This window comes from Microcebus murinus, chromosome 6 (assembly GCF_040939455.1).
Source record: "Microcebus murinus isolate Inina chromosome 6, M.murinus_Inina_mat1.0, whole genome shotgun sequence".
Classification (NCBI taxonomy): Eukaryota; Metazoa; Chordata; class Mammalia; order Primates; family Cheirogaleidae; genus Microcebus; species Microcebus murinus.
This window is the reverse complement of record NC_134109.1, coordinates 38,592,564-38,615,361: the sequence shown is the minus strand read 5'-3', so window position 1 is coordinate 38,615,361 and position 22,798 is coordinate 38,592,564.

Below are 22,798 nucleotides of genomic sequence, written 5' to 3'. Positions count from 1 at the left end.
TAAACCTCCTTTGGCTTTGCAGCTGGGGAGGAATTTGAATCTCTCATAGGTGTGTTACAGGTTATCCTTAGTAGATGGATAACTGTACTTGGATCTCCACAGGAACAAAGTATGCTGGGTGGTAGTTGTGTATTATTAGGGTTGGCAGATAAAATACAGGATGCCCAAATACATTTAAATTTCAGGTAAATAACAAATAATCTTTTAATATAAATGTCCCAAATATTGCATGGGAATCATAGTGTTACTGACAGTCCAGAAGTGAAGGAGCCATTAGGTTCTTTATATTACCTCCTTCTCACTAAGCAAGGGTGATAAGTTTCTGTAAGGCTCCATCTGAAAACCTTGAGTAGTTTCTGTTGCTATTGCTCTATGATTTCTCCTGAATACCAGTTTCCTGTCACCCTGACCCAGGTGAGGAGTTAGAGTTAGCCTCATGAGTAAACAGGGTAATAGCTGCCTATAGGTATGACAACCCCATCAGCCAGAATATGAATGTTTAAAATTATTATATGGATTACTTCCTTTATATATTAGAGCTTTGTTAACTTACTAGTTGTATTACTTGATGTTACTCAAAGGAGTCATTTCTCATCATCAAATAACAAATAGACATAGACACATACAAAAATAACATTTGAGTTATAATTTTTTCTAACTATAGTAATTAAGAGCATTATACCGTGTTTTTCAACTTTATAACAAAGCTCCTTTATAAATCCATATTTATCATTGTTGTTATTCCCACAGGGAAATTGGCTTATGAGAAATGAAGTAGAGATGTCAGAGCTGCTTTGGTATTATATTGAGAAAGGAGTCAGAAGTTTCAAGGAGATTGTAATGTTTAAATGGATTTACCATGTAAGACTTGAGAACCTGCTACCTGACTATGTTCCTTGGGAGGGTTCCAGTATAACTAAGGAATAACGAATGCATTGGTGCAGGGGTGTCAGTATTTTTTAACTCAATGTTCCATGGTAGGAGATGCTGCCACAGTCCTAGTGAACCCCTGGAAAGGCAGACAGTCCTGAGACCTTACCATCCCCCTTCTCACAAACCAAAATGCTCCAACAGCAAAATTCAACTTTCTATTGAATATTCCACACTCCTAAGCAAGTGGTGAATACCCCTGAATGTCTTCTTCTAAGGACACCTCCTTGTTTAGGTAGCAGAGTCCTGCTAGCAGGTATATACCCAAGAGAGGAACTTTTTTGATCACCCCAGCCAGAGATACAGCTATTTGACAAAACAGATGGAAAAAGCAATATTAGAAACTTATGACATTGGACAAAGGAAAAGGAAGCCCATAATCACCCCACATGCTAGTTAGAAAGGACTGGGCATCCGAAGATTAACTACTTCAGTAGCAGTGTCGACTACAGTCGATAGCCACAGATGAATGCGTACAGCGACTTTAGCTGCCAGCCGTGATATTTTTCTAATTTTTCATTTATCAAAATAAAATTGTGAACATTTAAAAATAACATAATGAAAACATATATGTATATGTTACCTATTCTGATTTACATTACAAGTAAAGCTGCCTGTAAAGTAAAACAAGCTTTCAGTGCTTTAAAGCCTTCCTCATCACACAAGAACAAAACGGATTCGTTGTCAATGCACAGCACAAGCTATCGTGTGGACTATGAGTGCTGGCTGTGGGCAAGGTTTTACAGGCAGTGAACTCCGTACTGAAGTGGTTAAAGAGATTTTTTAAGAAACACAACAGGGAATAGGGGAGGCCTTATAAACAGTGACTAAGAGGAAACTCCAGGACAGTGAAAAACCAGGTAAGATTTGCAAGAGCCAACAAAAAGGAAACAAAGACAAAAAATTGTGGCTCAGAACTTAAAAGACAAAGAAGAGCTCAACTAGGAAGGACTAACTCCACACAGAAGGCTATAGTAAGGAAAGTCTACAGAGAAAATTGTGAGAATGGTGCCTAAGGCAATCTGCTTGGGGGGGTGGAGGGGACACGACCTCATAAGGAAAGGGTAAATTTATTAACATCTCAACACAGGAGGCAAAAACAAAAGTTAGATAAAAATTAATACAACAATAAGAAAAAGGAGAGAAAGAAAAGGATTAAAATAAAAAGGAAGAAAATTAAGCAGGTAAAAATATAGAATTTAAAGTTTTATTTGTATTTATTCCTGTTCCTACATTTTATTGTATTTCCTTGGCAGATAGCCTATGGTAAGTCTGGGGGAAAGGGAGGAGTTGGCAGAATAATGTTGCTGTGGGGATTTAAATCTTATTACTTGGTGCTGTTAGTGTTGGGCAGACATTTATAAAAATTACATGCTGTAGTGGCAGGTCATTTTAAAAAAAATGAATCTTGAACTTCAAATTTAGGACAAAGGTGAGGGTTTCAGATTAGTTTAAAAGAAATGAAGGAAAACAGGACGCAGGCATTGAGAAGGGAGGGTGCCGGGTACAGGGTGGGCAGCAACAGGCTCAGAGAGAGCTGGAGAACCTGCCAGTTACCGACAGTGAGAGAAACCCAGCTGCCAGATCCCTGACAACTAGAGACATTTATTTCCTGGAATTTGTCTTTGTATGCTTGCTTCTCTGGGGATTTCCCATTAAGTTAACGTCATGGGTCACATCTTAGACAAAGTCATTGGAATTGTGTTTGGATGTTAGACACTATTATTAGCGCTGCTTTTTCTCCCTCCCTCTCTCCTTCCACCTCTCTTTCTGTTTGCCCTTCTGCTTGGGAAAATTTTGATATATTTTACTCTCCCCCAACCCACAAGCCCTCTCCCCATTCTTTCTCTCCTTTGCTACTCTTCTTCCAGAGAGGGATGGGGCCTATTAGGGCAAGATCTGAGCTGCTGCCCACACTGCTACTCTGACTCTGTAGCCAGCACTGTGCTTCCTGGGGGTGAGGAGCTCGGGCCCCCACTTGGAGAACCTCACTAACGACTGCACAGCTGCCTTTACAGCAGCTTCTTAGCTTCTTGTTCTCCAAAAGTGTGGTGTCCTCCCTCCAAGCCAGGCACTCCGAACCCCCCAGGCTCTTCCACCCCTACACCTCAACCTCTGAAGCTTCTTCCCTTCCTCTTCCATCTTGCTGTAGCTTTGTTGGATCATTTTCTAAAACATTTACCCAATGGGAGAAGGAAGGATTTCAGGTGCATATTTCTCTAAGTGACTTTTTGCTAAAAGGGAGCCTGGGAGAATATTTATAATCCAAATGGTCCACAGAGATAGGCAACCAGTGTGATTTCCTCATTATCTAACCATTCTCTGGGGATCTGAGACGAGGGGTAGGAGGAAGCCCAAGTGTCCCATCCCTGCGTGTTGCTGGGGCTTGTCCTGGTCCCCTCAGAGGGCAGGTGCCTACCTTCTGAAAAATAGATTCTGTAAAGTGATATTTTCCCCTTTCTAACCTCAGAAAAGTTGTCAGACTGGTTCTGAGCCTCCCATAGGCACTGCTATTTGCTGTTTGCTGCACAATTTGATATGTGTTATTGTGTGTAATCATGAAATTAGCATATCCAGGACCTGTTGAAAATGGTTTTCATAGGGAAATATCTTTGAAATTATTCTTGGTTGCTCAGAATCTTGCTTGAATTCTGTTATCCTTACTCAATTGTGTGTGTGTGTTTTTTTTTTTGTTTTTTTTTGAGACAGAGTCTCGCTTTCTTGCCTAGGCTAGAGTGAGTGCCATGGCGTCAGCCTAGCTCACAGCAACCTCAAACTCCTGGGCTCAAGTGATCCTCCTGCCTCAGCCTCCCGAGTAGCTGGGACTACAGGCACAAGCCACCATGCCCGGCTGATTTTTATATATATATATATTAGTTGGCCAATTAATTTCTTTCTATTTTTATGGTAGAGACGGGGTCTCGCTCAGGTTGGTTTTGAACTCCTGACCTTGAGCAATCCGCCGGCCTCGGCCTCCCAGAGTGCTAGGATTACAGGCGTGAGCCACCGCGCCCGGCCAATTGTGTGTTTTTGTTACTTATTCAGCAGAGTATAGATCAGAGAAGCATTTTCACTGGTAGTATCCTCATGTGTATCTTTTTATGTTTTTAAGATAATAATAAATGGCGTTTTACTTCAAAACTCTCTCATACACATGGACTTAGAAAGATACAGACTAGACTCATATTTCCTGTATTAAAATACTTGCACAAAAACACTGTTCTTTCTCGTTTATCAAACAAGCTAATGTGTCTCCTGAGAATTGTGAGTTCAGACATGAACAACTCCGTGAACGTTTTTGTGTGTGAATCATTTGAGCTTTGGACGGGTTTCCTCATAGGGAGATATGATTGCATAAAATATTCTACTTCTACCTGAAATGTATCATAAGGTAGTCTTTCAGCAAAGACTGTTAGTTCTGCAATGAATAAGCAGTGTTTGAAAAAATAAACTCTGCATGGACAAAAAGCTTTCAGCTTCTTGCATATATTCTGTCTTCTCAGGAGACCAAAGAGCTCTCTCATGAGCTCATGAAATTTGAACCTCAAAGATTCATCTAATTGATCTAGTCCTGTTTCCACATTTTATTCCCAGTGGCCAGTTTCACACCCATACCATTTAAGAGACTTGGAAAATCTGAGACATTTTCAGCCTGTCAGGACACCCATTTTTTTCCCCTTTAACTTTTAAAAAAGAGCCATTGACTCTCATTTTTTAATTTTGCACCAACCATCTCATCTCTTAGTCTTGTCAGATCATCCCAGGGGATTTAAACTGTGAAATCTTATTCTCCATAAGCAAAGACATTTCATAGGCTTTTAGAAGTGGAAGAGACCTTAGAGGTCATTTAGTCTCACCCATTTAAACCGTTTCAACACAGGAAAGGGTCCAGGTAGAAAGAGAAGGAATCCCACAACACCAGGGGAAACTTTCCACTGAAAGAAAAGATCTTTCGACCTTCAGACTCCAGATGTCTTTCACCGTCCAGTCCCATAAAATATCTAACATCAAAGGGACAAGAAGGGGGTGGGGATTAGAGGTTTGACTTTTGGTTTGGGTTAAAAATAAAGTGACGGGGTTTCCCTACAATCTATTTCTTTAGCTTATAGACAGACTAGAGTGTCTTGCTTTTGAGACCTCAGCTGAGATGAGCTTTGCACAATTTCCACTTCCCCACAGCCTGCATCCTACAGCTTCATCTCTGGCTGCGACCATTTGGCCCAAGGTCGGCTTCTTTCCACCTCCTGCCCTCTTCCCAGGCCTCCTGGGAAGACTCTGTTGCTGACTCTTCGTGCTCTTTTCCCACACTCCATTATACAGCATGATATCTGCCTCCGCATTTATTTATTAGGATTCAGATATAGAATATACAGCCCTACCTTCCTGTCTGACACGGTATCTACACAGCAGAGTGAATGAGAGGTGCTGCTGGCCATGAAACAGTCATAGAAAGTAAGCACCCAGAAAGGAAGGGCCAGAGGCCCGCAAAAGAGCTAACCCTCTGGAGGCCTCTCAGAGCCAAATGGCTTTCTCAAAACTTCACACTCTCAATCCAGCAGTCCAGACAGGCAGCCACAAATAGTTCCTTGTGGGGGAGTGCATTTGCAACTGGCAACCTTACACCCACATGTCTGGCCCTCATTTGGTATGCTAGCTATATTTTTAAAAAGTTAACATTTTGCCTAATAAGCCTCCTCTTTGTCATTGTTGTTCTCGTTCAATATGTTTAAGCAGGCTATAGACCTGGGGTGTATTTTTTAAAAAGTGGGTAATACATTCACATGGTTCATAACTCGAAATGATAGGTGTACCCATTTCCAGTATGTAAGTGGTTTTATTAGTTTTTTATATATCTTGCTATCCTTTTTATTTTTGCTTTTGTACATTTTTAAATGAACTTTTAATTCTAGAATGGTTTTAGATTTACAGAAACATTGCAAAGATGATACAGAATATTCTTATATACCCCTCATCTAATTTCCTCTATTGTTATTACCTTACATTACCATAGTATATCTGTCCCAACTAAGAAACGAACGTTGATTGGTACTTACTATTAACTCCACACTTTATTCCTATTTCACTACTTTTTCCACAACATCCTTTTTCTGGTCCAGGATCCCATCCAAGAAACTGCATTAGTCATCATGTGTTCTTTGGCACCTTTTGGCTGTGACACTTTCTCACACTGCTTGATTTTGATGACCTTGACAGTCTTGAGGAATGCTGGGTTGGGTATTTTGTAGAATGTCCCTCAATGGGGAGTTGCTTGATGTTTTTCACATGATTAGACTGGTGTTACGGATATGGAGGGAAGACCACAGAGGTGTATTGCTATTCCCAACACATCATATCAGGAGGTCCATGCTGTCAATGTGACTTATTGTCAGCGATGTTAACCTTGATCACCTGTCTAAGGTACCGTCTCCATTGTAAAGATAGTTTTCCCACTCCCTCTTTTCATACTCTGCTCTTTGGAAGCAAGTTACTGAGTGCAGCTACACTCAAGAGGGTCTAGTGTTTCTTAATCTGTATTTGCTTCTGCACTCTCAGAAGCAGTTCATGCACTTACCAGATTACCGGGCTTTCACTCTGTCATTCTAATCATGCTTTCCTCCCTAAGCTCTCTGCGTCAAAACCAGCTGTGGTGAGTGTGAACACCACACCTTCTAGTCTGCACCAGGAAAATATTTTCTCCATTAAATTTCAGTAGCTTTGCATTGCATTTAGGTTTGATGTGAGTCCTGAAAAAAGAATATGTGTCTCACAAGATAGTGTTTGGGGTGGGTGTTGGGGGAAACATGCAAACTGACTTGTAATTACATGTATATTTTTTAGTTCTAGCTCTAGAACTTTCTTCAAAGAAATAAAAATCTTCAAACCTATTTCTGTTTTACCACTGACTCCTACACTGTAAGCTTGGGAAATTCATTTTGCCTCCTGAAGCCTCAGAATTGCCTCCTGCCAAGTAGGGATGACAACATGAGGCCCCATCAGAGTATCCTGCTAAACACTCCATAGCTGGATTGGATGGACTCAAGATGGACGGCTTTTGGTGCCAGACCTGGTGTGCTGCAGAGACAATGGAGCACTGAGCTCCCACTCTATCCCCTTAGGAGGGTTCATAGGGCAAGAAGCATGGGGTGCAATATAATATTCATAAGTTCTCCAAGACTGTGGGAGAGAGAGCTTTACCTCATATGAGCAGGTATTGTCTGCTCTGTTACTGCAGCAGTAACACAAAATTTCTTCTTTTTAAAGTCAGTTTATAAAAATAAACAAAACAACCTATTCTGATGAAAGTGTATAAACATTCTTGAAAGAAATAAATATAATCTCAGGAGTGGGAACATTTTATCTGAAAAGCAAAATGCCTAGATCAGCTAATATGACTTGTAGAACTAACAAAAGCGCCTTTTATCCAAGTCCAGCAGCCTGTACAAGACACTGCTAAAGATTCACCTCTGTTACAGCACAGTCCTAACTGTAGGCAAATTAGACCATGCTGAGTTTTCAGTACTCCCTCGTTCTTTCAACCAGCAAGCATTTATTGGCCTCCACTCTGAGCCAGGCACTGTGTTAGTTATTCATCCTAAAGAACATGAAAAATATTGTTCTAAGTGTCAGCACTACCTTCATGACTCATTAAAATCTTTTAAATACATTTTCCCAAGACCAAAATATACATCTCTAAGCCAAAGATTATATTATTCTTTTGCCACACCTTCCAACAAGTCATCATTTCTCTAACACAAATTGCCCAAAGAGAGTCAGGAGAGGAAAGTATTTGTGGGGTATTGTGGGTCAATCAAATAAAAAGGATGTGACAACTTGATGTGGGTTTATGATACTTCAATTGGTTTATACCAGGCTGGGGTGACAGATAGATTTGTGTGGGGCAACTGTGTCCTACTCTGTTTGTTTTCCTTAATCACAAAAAATGTGGCAGGAAACTGGATGTTGTAGATAGACCATGGAATTACGTGGTTTCCACAAAGCATGGTGTTTGGCAGTGAATGGCAGACAATGGTGGTTCTCTAAAGATTCTGAGTTCACTTAAACATGAAGGCAAACATCTGAGCAGTCAGTCATTCCTAAGAAAGACCTAAAAAGTATTAATATATCCAGGGCTTCTCTTGCCCTGTGTGCTAAGTGAGCCAATGGCTGATAATAAAAGAGGCTCCCCTACTCAACAATAATCTACCCCCCACACCCACCACCTCCTATTCTCACTGGCGCTTACTGTCCCTTTCCATTGACATAGCTTTCTCAGATCTCAGCTGCCACCACTGGTCTTTTCATGGTGAAATGAAAATTGTAATGAAGTATGTAAATTTACTGAGATGGGTAATGCCTTGGTCTATTATCAGCCATTAACAACCTAAATTTGCTTATCAGATTAATTTAGCCACCTCACAAGGCCCAGATAGAATGAAGAGACAAGTGATTTTTTTTGGCTGCAGAGAAGGAAAATATAGAGTGAAATAACCTAAATTGATTGGCAGTTTAGAATAGTGGTTAATCGTGTGGTTCTAAGAGTCAGACTGCTATCCTCACGTACTAGCTCTGTGATGTTCAACACATTTCTTAATTGCTTATTGCTTCAGTTTCTTCATTTGCACAACAGGAATGATAATAAGATTGCAGTTGTGAGGATTAAATAGGAATATTTTTATGGTAGTGCATAGGAATGCCTAGCATATAGTAAGTGCTTAATAAATATTACATTTTGGAGAGGGACCCGAGAAACTGGATGTTAGCATGAGGGGCCTGGGGATATTTATTGATGGATTGATTGATTGAGACAGATCTTGCTCTGTTGCCCAGGCTGGAGTGCTGTAACGTGATCACATCTCACTGCAGCCTCAAACTCCTGGGCGCAAACAATCCTCCTGCCTCAACATCCTGAGTAACTGGTACTATAGGTGTTGGGGATCTTAATAATGTGGAAAGGATAGAGAAACATTCCTCAGTAAAATATATTCAAAAGCAGAGGCTCATAATCATTTTGCTAACAATTTATTTCTCCCATAAGTATGGCACCCACAAACGTTTCTTCTTAACACTCCCTCAAATGCCTTCCAGGTTGTCATCCATAATCAACACAAGGATTGTCTAATCCAGTTTTTGCAGAGGATATCAATTTACCTTGTCCCAGAGGATGGAGAACTCTTGCATTTTTTGCCTCATGGCTCAAATGTCAAGTTTTTCATTCATTGCTTAGTGGCTAGGATCATGTCCACATTGGATAGTTACAGTGGCTTGGGTGACAAGTAATTTGGCTGTTGAACTTCCAGAAGAGAAGAAATGCTTTAAACCAGTCATCTGTACAGATACAAGGACAGAAACAAGGTCAAAGTAGAAGCTTAGAAGACAGAGAGAAAAGCAATTTTTTAAGTCTAGACAGCATATTAACAGCAAGGGCTTAATGTGTTGCCCTCTCTTTATAGGAGCTTTTTGCTGACAGCACAGAACCTGAGCCCCTTTTCTCCTCATCTAGCAAGCTGTCTTCTGCTGTGTCATTAGATGCTACCTCTTCCGATTGCGCCCTTGGAGGATTGGCAATCAGAAGCTGTAGTTGGAGTCTGCAGGGCATGGGGAAACAGAAAAAGGAGAAATGCCTTGAGGACTTGTATTTAATAATATTGGGCAGAAAGTGAATCCATCACATCAGTCTACTAGCAGCTTACAGTTGTAGTTTAGGCCTCCCAACATTTGTTTTCTAGTAGCAAATGAGAGGATAGATGATGGATCATCAAACCTTTTCTATATGCATTTTATTTTCCTAAAGAAAATAGTTTGAGAAAGATATTTCTTTTGTCATTAATAATTTTTTTAAAATTATAAAATGACTTTGATTAGAATATTAGAGAATAGCTGGTGGGAGTGTAAATTCATTTCACCTTTCTGGAAAGCAATGTGGCAATATATAACAAATAGCCGTCAAAATCGGCGTATCCTTGACCCAGAAACTCCATTGCTAGGAATTTATGTGATGGGAACAGAAGCATAAATATTTATGTAAGAGAACGTTCCCCATAGAATAATATATAATAACGCCCCCAATGGGAATAATCTAAATACTCCCAAATAGGGGCTGAATTAACTATAATACAATGGGAATGCCAAGCCACCACTGAAACTTTCTTTATTTTATTTTATCTTATTTTATTTTATTTTTATTTTTATTTTAAGACAAGGTCTTATTCTGTTGCCTGGGCTAGAGTGCAGTGGCATCTTCATAGCTCACTACAACCTCAGCCTCCCTAGTAGCTGGGCCTACAGGTGTGCACCACTATGCCCAGCTAATTTTTCTATTTTTTATAGAGATGAGGGCTTGCCATGCTGGTCAGGCTGGTCTTGAACTCCTGGCCTCAAGCAATCCTCCTGCCTCGCCTCCTAAAGTGTTAGTATTATAGGCATGAGCCATCATGCCTGTCTAAAACCTTCTTTAGAGAAGTATTTTGTAGCAGTGGAATATATGGCAATGTTCAAGATTCACTGAGGTTGTGGGCAGGCTGTAAAGTGCACTGTACCCTGGGGCTCTTGAACCTGGAGACAGACAGCAGGAAGGGCCAGCCTCGCAAGGTAAAAAAGTCAAGGCTTTCTTGGTTGCCTGAACAAAAGTCTGCCTTAGTCAATGAGACCAAAGCTATGGAATCTGCCTGCCATCATTCACCTGAGGCACCTGAATGAGTGAGCACATTTCTCATCATTTGTGTACTGGGCTCTGGTTACATAAGCCACTAGCTATTTGTGTAAATGGTTGTTTTACCCTGTCCTGCATTGGAAGGAGTCTGTTTGATTAGAACAGTTTATATAACTGAAATCTGAGACTGAAGGAAGGATTTGGCAGAGACTGTTGATTGCATTGGAGGGTGATTTGGAAAGGAAACTTTTCCAGAGTGAGAGGCCCTTATTTGGAGGTACCGAGGTAGAACAAATTGTCCCCAGCACCCCACCTAACCACATCAATACACAGTGGGAATTAGCCCATTGATAGAAATGGGTTCTATTCCTTCTTCCGGGGAGAGCACAGATCTGTTTCTCTCCAAGGATCAAGCAAGGTTAACATACATTTGCATGGAAGCCAGTCAGAATGCCACATTTAAGAGTAATTCCATGGTCTGGGCCCTGTCAACATTCCAACCCCCTTCTGTTTTTTAAAGCTCAAAAACATTTTCATAAAGGCTTTTTGGGGTGGGATTTTATTTTTGCAAGAGTGGGTGTGTTTGTTGTCTTTTTATTCCTTTCTAAAACTATTTTATTTTTTTCCGTTTTTCCTTCCTGAATTTTAATGGGGCTGAAAGGAAGAGTCTGCCAGGATTTTAACATTCAAAGAAAAAAAGGTACAAGATCTTCCTCTCTCCAAAGCTAGCCTAGGGTACATTTTCTAGGCCTTTCTCCCACACCCACTCAGCTTAAACCTTGGAGTCTGTGTGGGTGCTGGCCAAAGCCTCATACTTCAAGTGCATACTCTTCCTGTTTTGTCTTTCACCTCATCTGGACTCTGGGGTAGATTCAATTCTCATCTTTGAGACTGTGTTATTGCAGTTTTTGGTCTCAATGTCACTTAATCAGGAAAATGCTAATTCCTCAGCAGGGAGAATAAAGTCATAACTCTCTTCTTAGCTTTGTATTAAATCCTCCAGGATCCCCTGAACAAGTAGCCCAACTCCCTCACCTCTATTTTTCCATTTGTAAAGGGAAGCACTACAAAGTGTGTTTATGCAGTAATACCTAAGGCCTTCTGGGAACAACTTAGGTCATGTCTCAATTTCTAAAAAAGTGTACAGAAAGTATCAGATCATTTAAATCACATGCATCTTAATCAATATATACAAATCAAATGTATTTCAGTCTGCTTTAAGACAGAAGTGTATATTCACAAACGCACACCTTAGAGAAAGTGATTGCAAACTCTGACCACCCCCCTATGCATACAGTGGTTTCCAATGGGATTCCTTTTCACTTCAAGTAACTTCCCAGTCCCTGTCGCCACCAAGAGGCCCCTTCTAATTCAGACTTGCCTCCATTAAAAATTGGATTGTCCAAATCTTATAAAGAGCAGCTACAATCTTGTTAAAATAGTTACAAAAGTGTGAATGATTTGATTAATATGATTAATTCTGGGGAAGAGAGTTGCTTATTTCTTCTACTCCAGGATGTTCTCTATTTTAAGATCCATCATCAATTTAATTTAATAATTGTTTTTCCTTTTCTAGAGGAAGGGAAGACTACTACATCAACTGTATGTATTAACGGGGGATAGATTCCAAGTTCTGGGGCAGGAAAATGCACACAAGCATTGGTATGTTTGCAAAGGGAACATTAGTTTACTGGTTACATTAGAGTACAGGCTCTGGAGCAGATTGCCTTGATGAAATCCCTCCAACACTAGACAACTAGCTGTGTGACCTTAGGCAAGTAACAATCTCTCTGTGTCTCCATTTCTTCAACCATAAAATGGGGATAATAGTATCCGCCTCACAGGGTTATTGTAAGGAGTTAAAGGATTTAGTACATGAAGTGTTTAGAACAGTCCTTGGTAAGAAATCAACAAGTATTAGTATAATTGACAATCCAGATGAATCTTTATTTTTCTTATTCCAAACTAATCTGTTGAAATGCGGAGATCCTCTCTTCCCCCAAAATACATGTCTGTATAGACATACAAAATTTACGTATAACAGTCTCATAACAGTCACATAACAATTCTGACAGTAGGTGTTTTGGGGGGGTTTCTGCACACGCCAAGCAAGCATCATCCAGTAGCAGACACAAGCTGGGTGTCCTCTAATTCAACTGAATTCTGTTACTATCTACCTAAAGATGGTGTCAGATCCCACAGGTTGAGGGCTCAGTTCCTAAGACTGCCAACTCCATCCCCTCCACTTCGGATAGCATTCGCAAGCCCAAGGGTGTTTTATTTGTGCTTCTGACTCATCTGCTATCAATTGGGTTCCCACAACTCCCTCCTAGGGTTCGATTAATTTGCTAGGATGGCTCATAGAACACAGGGAAACACTTATGTTTACCAGTTTATTTTAAAGGATATTTAAAATTATACAAATAAATAACCAGATAAAGAGATATATGGGGTGAGGTCTAGATGGGTCCCTAATGCAGGAGCTTCCATCTCCTTGGAGGTGGAGTGTGGATCTCCAGTATGTGGATGTGGTCTTGTTCCCCTTCCTGGATGCCCACCCCTCACCCCTTGCCCAAATCACTGGATTTGTGTTTTTCTGAAAGCATCATAATATAGGCATAATTGATTAAATCATTGGCTATTTGTAATCAACTTAACCTTAAGCTCCTCTCTCCTCCCTAGAGGTTAGGGGATGGGGCTGAATGTCACAACTCTCCAATCCTTCCTTGGTATTCCTATGACCAGCCCCCATCCTAAAGCTACCTAGGGGCTGCTAGCCATCAGTTAACTCATTAGCATAGAAAAAAGACATCATTTTGGAGAGTCCAAGAATTTTAGAAATTATTTGCCAGGAAACAGAGACAAAAACCAAATATATATTTCACAATATCACAGTCCACCTCCAGTCTTCGAATATGGATCCCTTATACCAAAAGGTTATACAACTCAAAAGATGCATTACTAGAATCCTATTCGATCCTTAATAATTGGTCCAGTCCATAATATTGTATGAATATGTCTCCCAGAGTGAGGCCACTCAGATTTGCAGGCTTCCACTCAATCTTGTCAGGTTCTAAAAGTAGAAGCAGTTTCAGCAAATACAACTTCACCCTTTTGGGCATCTGATATAATTGAGCTACAAGACAATGTCATATTTTGTTCTCAGCCTCTCTTGAGGTATTAATGCAATATTAGATTTCTCTTATTACATAACCCATTTATTCTTTCTTTTTTTATTTACCCTCAGCTACTATTCCTCTTTCTCTCCATTTACACCCAAACTTTTCTACTTTTGGAAGGAAGACTGTGCTTGTCTAGACTACAGGCACAATACTAATCCAGCAAGCACCTCCCCCTCAGCCACTCCCATTCAGATAGTGTAAGGTTACACAGGTGCAGAACTCGGGGGCTATTTTTACCACCCGGCAAGATAGCTGCATTCACTCTGAACCCCGATTTTGCCAGATGGGGTGAAGGCACAATGCACCCCCATCACACCCTTAGGAATTCTGACATAAGCTTTAAAAACAGTTACAGTTTCTTGCTTAAGAATCATCTCTGCTTCCAGCACTGTGATTGCAGCCTTGGTCCTGTGAACACTGCATTACACAGAGTGAAAATTGAGATGATTTGGGGAAGAAAAAAAGTATAGTCATTACACCAACATACTGCTTCCTTGGCAAGAATTGCACAGCCCTACCAGCATCCTCCCTCACTCTTCTTCCCCAGATCCACCAGAAAAACAGGAAAATCTATTGGGGACTCTGCTTTAACCCTACTCATGTTGAGTGTGAGCACACGCTCGTGAAGGTGTGTAAGCCAGCCCGTCGTGCTTTTATCTCCGCCTGTCTTAGACAACCAGTGTTTTAATTGGCCCTTCCACTTTTCTATCAAGCCATTATTTTGAGGAGGATATTTCTCTGCATATAGCAGGGCATTATGGGCTGTACAGTGTGTTCCTTGACCTGAAGAAATGAAGGCCATCTGTTCAAATCCATGCAATATCATCTGTTCTTTTTTTTTTTTTTTTTTTTATAGCACTCCAAGCATTTGCATCTTCCACCTGGCCAGCAAAGCCCAGTTCAGAGTCAGTGTCTATTCTTGTCAAGACCCATGTGTAGCCCCGCACAGCCACCAACATCAGGCCCACTTGCCAGCATGTTCAGGTCCCTCCCTCCAGGGAAACTGCCATGCAGCCATCAGCAGTTTCTGTCTCTTCTGCTGACAAATAGAATAGTTTTCATTGGCATTTTGTGCCTCAGATATGCAAGAGGAGCATGTCTAGATTTAGCCCATCTATGCACTGCTGCAGGACCTCCAGATCCACTCATTTCATGGACCCTGATGGCTGCCTCAAGGGAGCACACAGGAATATCTATCTGCTTGTCAATTCCAAGCACCTTCCAAATCTGGAAGGGGGTTCTTCTAATGGACACTGACATGTCATAGTTTAATGCACCCCTCAAATTTCCATAGTAATTTTCACAGGGTCTTGTCCCATACAAGCCTCCCATTAATGGGCCAGATTTCCATTGTCCTCTATGGTTAGGGTCACTGCCAGTGAGTCAGTAAAAAACTCAAACACAGGGGCTTCTACCACTGATAAATTCTTGCACCACTGCTAAGGAAACACCATGCAATTCAGCCCACAAAGCTAATTTTTTTTTACCTTCTTCAGAGTGGCATCCTTCCCAATAGTATGCTGGCTGTCCACCTTGGAACTGCCACTCACAAACCAAGCAACTCGTCAGTCATTTGAGAGCAATTTATTAGGGCTGTCCAAGTGTTAATGGAATCCAACAGCTCCTCACACAGTTCTAGAGTCAGTTCTAGGGAAAAAGAGGCTCCCTGCTTGTGAGTGTCTCCTCCTTGCATTTCCCAGGTAGCATGATCCTGTACAAACCATTTCAATTTCATTGTGGAACTCTTCTGGGCACTGCTGTCCCCATTAGCGTGTTTCTTGACACCCAAGACATCATGGGTAATTCCGGTTTCAAGATATTTTATATCCTTCAGTCATAAAGGTAGTTTCAATTAATGTTCCACAGCAAGGTAGTAAATGCCTCTCAGTTGGAAATTCGCTAGTCCAAAGTCTGAGTAGTTGTCACTGAGAGATGATCACTTTTGAACCAGAGGCTCCGGTGTAAGGAGGCTCACAGACAAAGAATTTGTTCCTACTAGCACTCCAGTCTCTATTCTACATTGTATAGGCTCACAGTGTAGTGAGTACTGGTTCTGTGGATGTACTCATTCTGTTTAGCACATCCAATTGATAATGACTGAAAGGTGGATTTGTATGCCTTCTGTTTTATAATACTAGGTGCAGAAAATATTTCCCAGTCAGATACAATGTCCATCTCCAAAGTACAATCTGATAAAAAGAGACACAACCACTTCACATGAAGTGTATGTAAATATACCAACTCTCTTATAAACTTTTATCTTTGATAAAGGAAAAACTTAGACAAATTAGATTTAACAGAGTTCAACTGAGCAAATTTGCGAATGGGCAACATAGGTTCACAGGGACTCCTGGGCTGCCATGTGGTCAGTTAAGATTTATGGACAGAAAAAGGAAACTGACCTACAGAAGATGGAACTGAGGTACAGAAACAGCTAGATTGGTGACAGGTTGGCATTTCCCTTAATTGGGCACTGCTAGAACACTTGGCTGCCTGTGATTGGTGGAAACTCACCTTCTGTGATTGGTTGAGACTCAGCTACTTATTACAAGGGTTGCAGTCTATTTACACATCTAGTTTACAGTTCACTATCTATGGAGAAACCTTTAGACCAAACTTAAAATATGTAAGGAGGCAGCTTTAGACTAAATTTAACATCTTAATTCCATCAGCCCTGACTTTTATAGCTATAGCTTCCATTAGGACTTTGTCAACAGGTTTTGCAATCACAGTGTATTGGGCTTCTGTGTCAAGGAGCCCTGGAAACGTCTCTATTCCCTGATCATTTTACCCACTCTGGTGCAAAAGGCCAATCTGAGTCCCCAGCAGGGGGTTGAGCCAAGGGGCTGTTGCCCTTTTGTCAATCTTTATCTTCATTAATCTGCTTGACTGTTGCTTCAGCAAATTTCAGATCTTATTTGTAATCTTTGCCTCCTGATTTTTTAGGTTTTTCCAAACCAGGGTAAGTACAGCTAACTTGTTTGGAGCCCTTTAATGTTTCGGGAATAGCTGGGACTCCCTTTAGCCTATCCAACCTCTGATAGTGTTGTATTAAGACCTTTGTTTTAACCTAATCAATTTCCATTTTATTCATATCATTTCTTAATAACCACCTAAAGATTTCCATCCTGCTAGGATGAGTCCTATGACTTTCCCCTTTCTTTTTCCTCTTAGTTTCATCTTTACCAATACTTTCTTCACTTACTTTATTTCTTAATAACCATTTTAAAAAGTTCTACCTTCCTAGGAGGAGTCCTTTGACTCTCCCCTCTACCTTTTCCCATTCTCTTATTAATTAACCTAATATTTTTAAGACGCATGGGGGAAAGCTGAGATAGCAATTTGGATAAGGCTTTCTGACCTGCCTTTTGGCTTTGCAGCAGTAAGGTTATGTGGGGGTCCACATTAAAGAGGACCCTTTATAACAGCATTGACCATAACCTGAGTAACAGGCACATTCAGCATGTGAATATCCCAGTCACCATAAAGCCAGTCCCACAGGGCTTACTGACCAAGCATATCAGCTGCTTTATCTGGAGTGTTCCACTTGGCATTTATAGGTAGAGTCAGGCAGTCTCATGGTAAACAGACCTTCCAGTGGCTTTTATCCAGTCCACCAGGCTAGCTGTTCCTTTGGGAATAACCTCCTGTGAGTCTGAATCACAGATGGCCATCCTTGATTCTGTCACAGCCAGCTGTGGATCTTGCATCAACCCAAACGTGCCCTTCCACTTTGCAGCTTAAAGCCAAGACACTGCCCCTAAATTAGCTACTCTCACAATCCATTTTAGTAAAGGTTCTTCAGGAAGCTGATGACACTGATCTACAAAATGAAACGAGTGTTTCACACTATACCCTGTGGTTTCAACAGCGTCTTTGTTTTGCTGTTTTGCCCTTCCCCCACATTGACTATCTCCTTGGTAACCACCCATCTTAGAAGTACTTTCTATAGTCCTGGCATAATTTTTTTCTTGGAAGATGGCTCTGAGGCTAATGGTTGAAGTTCAGAATCATGAAACCTGAGTTGGGTATGGTATCAAGGTTTGACCCAGTACTTTCTTTTAATTTCATTTTAGCTATTACAGATAACAGTAACCATAGGATTATATATTTTGCTTTTATGTTATTAGTTTGCATTTCCTTATGCATCCAGTATATCAATTCCCCAGAAATTGAGTTCATCTCTAAATTCTTTTGGTAACTTTCACCTTTAGTAACTGAGTGTAGCACAGCTCCTGCTCCATACCATGAGTGACCACGTGACCACTCAGGAATCAGAGGTTTCTCCCTGCCCTTTTACCCCTTTTCTTCCCAAAGCACATGTTTCTGTGAGCCAGGGTTGGGCTAGCAAGTCCCACTTCTGAAACCAAATCTGAGGGTATAGAGGAAAAAAAACCTCAGTTTTCTTTTACCATAGTCTTACAACACAGAACATTTCTGTGACTAAATGTGTGAGTTTTTAACCACCTCCCCCCCAGCTCTAATTCAATTTCATTCCAATACTGTCTACCTGGAGGTAGTGTCAGATCTCACAGGTTGAGAGCTAAGTTTCACAAGACTACCTTCCACTTCAGATTCCAGTTGCAAGTCTGGACCTCTGAAACCTCTAACTGATCAGCTATAAAACAGGGTTCCTATGACCCCCTCCTCCAGTTTAATTAATATGTTAGAGTGGCTCACAGAACTCAGGAAATATTTAGTTACATTTACTGGCTTATTATAAAGGATATTACAAAGGATACAGATGAAGAGATGTATAGGGTGAGGTTATGTAGGAAGTAACACAGAACTTCCATGCCCTCTCTGGACACTCTACCCTCCAAGGACCTCTACTTGTTCAGCTGTCTGGAAGTCCCCTAAACCCAGTCTTTTGGGGTTTTTATCACAGCTTCATTACTTAGGCACAATTGATTAAATCATTAGCCATTGGTAATCAACTTAATTTCAGCCCTTCTCCCCTCCCCAGAGGTTGTGGGCTGAAAGTTTCAACCATCTATCTAATCATGCCTTGGACTTTCCCATGACCAGGCCCCATCCTGATGCTACCCTGGGGACTTCCAGCCATGAGTCAACTCATTAGCATACAAAAGACATCACTTTGGAGATTCTAATGATTTTATTAATTATACGTCAGGAAATGGGGATGAAGACCAAATATATATTTTATAATATCACAGTGAGTTTTTGAGGCTCTTCAAAGTCCACTCATATTCCTGATCTACTTGGAGGAACATAGAGGGAGCCACTTTGGATGGCATGGTATAGTGATTCAGAGCCTGGGCTTTGGACCCTGGCTGTGTGACCATAGGCAAGTTCCATGACATCTCTAAGCTGCATCTCCTCACCCATAAAATGGGAATAATAACAGTACCTATTTTGTGGACTTGGCCCCTTGATAAAAATGGGTTCTATGAGATAAACTGTGTCAGGCACTTGGTGCAAGAAAATCATACCATTATTTGGAAATAAGGATTATCAAGTCATTCCTGGTCTATTTCCAGCCATTTCCCCCATCTAGGAACTAGGAATTGGCAATCTGATGCCACAATTCTAAAAAAAGAAAAATGGCCCCTATAATGTGAATTAGGGGAAAGAGTAACAACAACAGCAATAAAAATCAAATAAATGTTAAAGTGACATATTTTCAAATATTTTAAAAAATTTTACTTTACCAAAAGGGTTTAAATAAATGCTGTTAGAATGACAATGGGGTATGGTACGAAAAGCCTCACATTTTCTCTGAGGAGCTGTATTTCAATCCACATATCCCATGCCTGACTAGCCTTAGAGATGGTGAATGGTGATATTTCTGCTCAAGGCCCTCCTCCATTGACATCAGGATTGACCTCTAGGAGCCTGATGCATTTTATGAAAACTTTTCCAAATGACCAAAGGATCTGGCTTTCAACAGCTAATATTTATTTATATACCACATATGTTTATTCTTTAAAAAGACCATAAGGATATACACCAAAATGTTAATTAATAGTTGTTACCCCTGAAAAATAAAGTTAGAGATTATTTTAATTTTCTTCTTTGTATTTTTCTGTACTTTCTGTAATTTGTTTTGTAATAAGCATGCATACTCTAAATAATTAATTCAACAATTAGATATTAGTCTATATGCCAGGCATTCTGCTAGGCATCGAGAATACAGCATCCATTACCTCCTGGTGTTTACAGTCTAAAAGGGAATAAGACATCGAGTAAGTAATTACACAAATAATTAATTGCTTCCAAGAAGGAGAGGCCCTACAGAGACATCTAGGGGGCTAGAAAGTCAACAGGGATTTGATGTAGGCTGGGGTCTAGGAGGCTTCCCTAAAGAAATAATTTTAAATCTGAAGGGGGAGGGGAAGAGAAAAAATATTCCAGGTGGAAAGAATAACATATTCAAAGACCCTGAGGCATGGTGACTTCAAGAAATTGAAGGTAGCCCAGAATTATGGCTGGGGAAAGGAGGACGTTCAGATAAGGCAAGGGCCAGAGCGAGTGTTGCCTTATAGATCTTATTCATGGTTTTTGCATTTTATTTTAAGAGAATTTGGAAAACCAGGGTTTTAAGTAGGCTATGGTAACATAAAGCTATGTCCATTACAGAAAATTCTTTAAAAAAAAAAATAACAAAAATATTTCAAATCATTTGTTATCCATAAGGAGTTCTTAGGTTTGGATTTTCAAGGCCAATTCAATAGACTCGTCCTATATATTAAAATATTGCATAAAAGTGTTTTATAAAGAGCCTTTTCTTGAAATTTTAGCTTCCTCTATACAGTACCTGGGATATTGAAACCAGCACATCTCTGCAGCCTGGCTCTCCTGTCATCAGTTTGGGGCCACAGAGCATGCTGGAAAAGACAGGAGCAGATGGTAGAATGCTGGGCAGCAACAGACCCTTCCTCCCCTGTGCCCCAGGGAGCTGAGGCATAATACCACAACATGAGCATTTGGTCATGAAACTTCATGTGCCATGGAAATGCTAAACAGTGTGATTCTCACACCAACCAAGGCCAAAACACAGCTGGACAGATGACAGCATCTAGAACCTGACAAATTGGTAGGGTGTTTTTCAGCTCAGGAGTGCAAAGCTGGGTCACAGTCATGCCGATTAACTATAGTTTGAGCTTAGGTGATGATCTCAGGGACCCCTATCCTGAGCTGGTGTATCAGTAATACTCATGCCAGCATGAAGTTTACATTTGTTACAATGTTTCTGAGTGTGCTTTAAATTTTTATTTTTAAACCCACTGTGCTCTATCCTCTTAGGAAATCACTGTATCAGAAGTAGTTAACCACTTGGTTGCTGAATAAAAGCTGAGATATTTCCAGCAAATGCTTCTCCCCAGTGTTCCTAAATCAACTGGGCATGCCCTGACCTCCAGGTTGTTTGAATGGCAGAGGTAACTGCCCAGACGCACCGCGCTCCTGGAGCAACTCCGAGGTTTCGTGGGCTCTGGAACCGCAATAACAGACATCTGGTAGTCAGCCTTTTCCTATAATGAGGAGTTATTAAATATTTGCATCAAGAATTGGGATTTTTGTCCGCCCTCCACTGGTCTTCCAACCTGTTACCTATTATGCCTCACACAGTATATAGCCTTGACTACAACAAGAAGAAACTTGTGAGCATTCTATAAAACCTGCTACTGACATCAGGGTGGGTCTTTGAGGCTTATGGTTATCCTAATAAAAACCAAGGAATGTGTAACAGACTGTAGCCAGCAGACCACCAACTACTTTATTGTTTAAACACAAAAGAAAAACTTTGGTAAACCTACTGTACCTGAGGCACAGCGTGTGACTGTTTCTTAACCCTTGAAGACTCTGTTAAGCACCCAACTTATTAATAAGATGACATCTGCATGTTTCTTGATTCCCTCCATGTGATGAATCTACAAGGTTACATGCTTAGACAAGAAATACCTATTGATGAAGTGGTTATGAATTACAGATTGAAGCTTGCAAATCAATTTGAATTTTTTTAACATAAATTCAAACCAGATCTGTGAGGCCACCTTTTCCCCAGACAGCATAAGCATGAGGCAAAGGAGAAGCCAGAGCAGATGGGCAATCAGGTAGCCCTAGGATAGGCAGGAGGGTCCTCTGTGACCCCAGAATCCTCTTTCTTGATCTCTTCTTTCTCCATAGCTCACTCAGGGAATCTTACTATGTTATAAACGCAGGAAAGGACCCCTATCAGCAGGGTAATAGCAGGAAACTATCAAAAGAGTTAACTGAAGAGAATTAAATGAAACTACGTAAAGAAATGTGGGCAGGTAGAGGGAACCAGTGAAGGACAGGAGGGCATTCCAAGGACTATCACCAACGGGAGCTGTTCCCACCTGCACACCGAAGGGGCCAGGGTGAATGAGCCCTTGTGAGAACACAGCAGAGGCTTCGGCTAAGGAATCTGGTGGTGCCTCCTGTGAAACAGCATAGCCATGGAAGGACAGAAAATCCCTCTGGAAGGGCAAACTGAAAATAACCAGCACAGGATCTGAGATTGGATTATTCAATCTACTACCTTGTTCAGGTTCATTAGCATCCAAAACCTAGTAAGTATGAGAGAAAAGTTAGGGATCCTCTGAGTATTTTATTTTTAATCCTTGCACTAAAGAGTGTTCAAGTATCAGTGAGCAGAGCTGGGAGTGGGGCAAAGAAGACCTTTCTCTGTTTCCAAAATCACATCCATAAGTTGATGGTGTCGGGCCTTGAGGATGCACAGTGATGCGAGGGAAAACTTCCAGGTGAGACCTGATGTGGGACCTCCTGTGGGAGGGTCTTCTTCCCTCCTGAAGTTCTTCTATTTCTTGGGAAAACGTTGAGTGCACTTGCAACATATTTGCATGTAAAATAGAATTTTCTCATTAAGCTTGTTTAGTCATCATGAATCCCTGCTCCTCCTGAACTTTTGGCAAAGCCTTCTCCGTAATTTCACTGCCTCTGGTCTTTCTCCCTCCAAGTCAGACTCTTTCACATAACCATCTGATTATTCTATCCAAAAAAATAAATCCCTGCTTAAAAACCTGCCATGGCT